Raw genomic sequence first — 4,118 nt, 5'->3', positions numbered from 1 at the left:
TCATTAGTTAAGCAATAGGAAACAGTTAATTCATAATTTATAAAGCATTAATAGACATTTATAAGCAGTTTATAAATACAGATATAAATGTTTTATACCTGATTTAAAAGCATATCTATAATGTAATTAATAATTGTTTTTTCATACTTTATTAATGATCAATTTATCATTTCTAAATTAAGTATAGAATTATTTACACACCAGTTATTAAGGAGTTGTCAATGGTTCATAAGATCACTTAGAAATTGTAAGTCAATGATTATTAAACTATTTAAATGTGCATTCGTACATCTTTTTATTCAGACATATAGTAATAGTTACTTATAGTGTTAATAAATGGTTTATTAACATGTATTTCTACTGTAATTCAGGGTTAATTCAGGTAGTTATAAAACATATGTAGTTGTTAGTTAACTATTTTTGCAAGCTCATCTAAAGTGAGGACTATTTATGCCTTGTAAAGCTTTTACAAATGAGATTTAAAGGCTGTTAATATTTCTATGTTCTGTATCACTGTGTGGTGTTTGTTTCCGTTTTTTGTTTAGAAGATAACTGAGCCTTTAAATATTCTTTATAAATGCTTTACAAGGCATAACTAGACTAGGGTGACCACCTGGCTATTGCTCTGTTGCAGGTCAGCAGACCTGATTTTGCGGGACAATGCGGGACACAAGGCAGAGAAATTACTATTATTATACTAGGTGAATAAATATTGATTTTTTTTTTTATTAGATATATTTTTGCAGTAATGCTAACATGTTTTAAATTGCTAAAAGGGTTTATAAAAATGTTAATGACGGTGCTGACCGGCGCTGTGAACGTCACTAATAATATTTAATAGTAATATCAGTAAAAAAATATCAACATAAATAGCATGTTAACAGCACGTTAACAGAACGTGTCTATTCAATCCAAATAATTAAGTGAAAATAATAATCCAATCGCTACAAAGCACATTTCCAAATAAGCACATAAATTCCATTAGGAAAGACTAGAAAGATTAAATGCGTTCTTACCGGATTCAGTGCATCTTGAATTTATATTTTTTGTCTGATCTGGCAGCTTCGAGTATGGCCTTCTCATTCATTATGTGTCATTAGAACTCCTGGCAGGCGTAGCTGTAGTTCACTTTCACCGGGGTTTTTTTTTTTTTTTTTGTGGGTTTTTTTTTTTTCTCAGTGTTTATTTTCCTGCTCTGGCTAGCCGCTATAACTAATAATAACGGCTGCGCTGCGCATGTTCAGTGTTTTCTTATTAACATTTTTTTTATTGTAGAATTGTAAATAAAATTAAATAAAATGACGAAGACGAAATTAAAATGCGGGATGCTGCTTATGACTTGTGGGACGCGGGACAAAGCTTCAAATTTCGGGACTGTCCCGTGGTCACCCTAAACTAGACTCACTTTAGATGAGCTCACATAAATAGTTAACTGACCACTACTAAATGCTTTATAACTACTTGAATTTACTAAATTTCTTGTGATCTTATGAATCACTGGCAACTCCTAAATAACTGGTTTGTAAATAATGCTATACTTAATTGAGAAATGATAAATTTATCATGAATAAAGTATGAAAATACAATTATTAAACCGTTATAGATATTCTTTTAAATCAAGAATAAAGCATTTATATCTGTATTTATAAACTGCTTATTACTGTCTATTAATGCTTTATAAATTATGAATTATCTGTTTACTAATGCTTAATTAATGATTAATAGTGTGCAGTTTTTATAAAGTGTTACCATTGTTTCTTCTAAATTAGTGAAATAAAATAATAATTAGATGAGAGAGATTAACATTTTTGAATGAAAGTGAAAATGAAGGTGTTTCTGTGATCATCATTGGGAAGAAATAAAAAGTGGCAGGCAAAAAGAAATGCTAGTGTGTTTTGTGTCTCTCATTTAAAATGTGTGGGTTATGTGTGATATTCAGACAGAAGCTCTGAGTAATGTGTGTGATAACACTGGATACAAATAATACAGAAATACAGATTTCAGCAAGAAAAACTCAAGAGAGCCTAATCATATTGGTAGGACTGTGAAAACTCTTTTTATTTATTTTACACTTCATATTTACATGTCCTTCTGGTCTTTTCTAATTGTACATTTTCTTTTTTTCACAACTAAAACCAATAGATTTATAGCATAGCAGATTTTTATATTTTCAGAAATACAATTACAAATGAATACAACTGAAAAACTGAAGCAAACCGAAAATACACATTCATGACTAAAACTAGCTTAAAATAAATTTTAGTCAGTTTCTTATGCATGGTATATTATAATTTTTGTAATTATACCAGTTAGCAGGTTTAATTTCAGTTTAGCCCTTAAAATACTAAGAAAGAAAGTTAAATAAAAAGCTGAAACTAGAAACTAATTAAAATGGAAATTAAACAACAAACATGAAATGTTAGTACAGCTGAAATTGCTTGTGAATATCACAAATAATTACAAAGAATCAGCAAATAACACTGGATTAAACGCAAACATTTGAAGTAGAAAGACTGAAACAGTATTTTTTTATATATATAATTTTTGTTTTACAAATTAACAGTGTAGTAAACTCAACTACTGTACATGGGGGAAAAAAAGAAAAGAAAATGGAAATGAAGATTCAATTAAAAATTAAAATAATCCTACTAGCAGTATCCAAAACGCAACATATAATGATGACCAGCGATGCTGGTGTTTTCAGCAGTGAAGGTGAAGCACTTGAGTGGCTCATACTGGATATTCATTAATTCATCACTCAGACATCTAAAGACATTGTGCTGGTTTGAAGCAGTGAAAGATTATCATCAAACTTCAGTCTTGTCTGAGATCAAAGACCAAGAATGAGACCAGGTTTTCATGCTCCTTAAATTGTACTGAGACAAAAAGCTTAAAAGCAAAAGTCTAGCATGAATGGCAATTTCCAAGCCTTTCTGGAAGTTCTGCAGTGCAGCGAACTTTGCTGCACTGACTGGCCTCATTAAATTAGTACTTCACTCCTTTAAGAAAGAGTCTTAATTGTAGACATGCAGCTCTTGTGTAAATCTATACTCCTCATTTCTTTATCTGCTGAACTTTCTCACTACAGGACCTTATCAATAACACTGCCTTCCCAGAACACAATGCTCCACTAACAACATTCCTCCACTGCATTTCTAATGCTCTCCTCTTATGGATCAATGGAGCCTGTCAGTGTTATTGCAAGCAGCATTCGGCTTGATTGACCCTTTTGAGAAATTGAGTTTTGCCATCTGTGGCACCTCTAATTGAAGAGTTTAATCAGACTCACACTTACCTCAGTTTATTGCCAAAAAAAAAAAAAAAAAACCTGCTAATAAAGCTGTCTTCCTAGATTTTCAAGAGATTAATTTGTTAAGGAGGGAATTCACACACAAAAAAAAAACTAAGTCAGTGATACACAGAGTTAGTGTTTAGTGATGGATGTCTATAGCTGGTTGTACACAACAGCCCAGGGTGATTCACTAAAGACCACACAGACAGGCTGCAACAGAGAGTTTGATTTAATGTCCAATTAGCTGAAGAGCGCATGACCTGGAAGAGACTACCTCAGCTCAACACACACACACTGCTTCAGCTCATCAATGCAATATGTGAGAGCCCTTTTCTGAGATGCTAAAATACCTTTCCTCTAATCAACGTCAGTAAAATACTATTTTAAAGCTTCATCTTCAAATGGTTCACACATTGTGCAGCACACCATGGGTCACAACACTGATATCCACCACTGCTCCAATCCTCTTACTATGAGATATTCATTCAGATGAAATTACAAGTAAATGAACTACACTTTTCTGAACCATTGAAAACAAGCCTGCATTTAGGCTCCAATTACACTTGTTCTTATTTACCATTGAGGCTTTTTAACTGGATGTTTGCTTTGTTTTCTCTCAGATAAATCTCAAATTGGATAGTAACACACAGCTAAATCTCCATAATGTTTGTAATTTCTAGTATTGAATGGTTGACTGTGGCCATGAAGAGCTGACAACATAAAAACATATGGAGATTAAATGTTAGGTGTGTTTGTGTGAAATGCATAACATGTCAATTTGGAAAAATCTACATAAGCAGCAGTTCACATCTGGTTTTGACAAAAA

This window comes from Carassius auratus, unplaced genomic scaffold, assembly GCF_003368295.1.
Source record: "Carassius auratus strain Wakin unplaced genomic scaffold, ASM336829v1 scaf_tig00002576, whole genome shotgun sequence".
In the NCBI taxonomy this organism is placed as follows: Eukaryota; Metazoa; Chordata; class Actinopteri; order Cypriniformes; family Cyprinidae; genus Carassius; species Carassius auratus.
The sequence above is the reverse complement of the archived record's forward strand: the minus strand, read 5'-3'. Positions refer to the sequence as shown.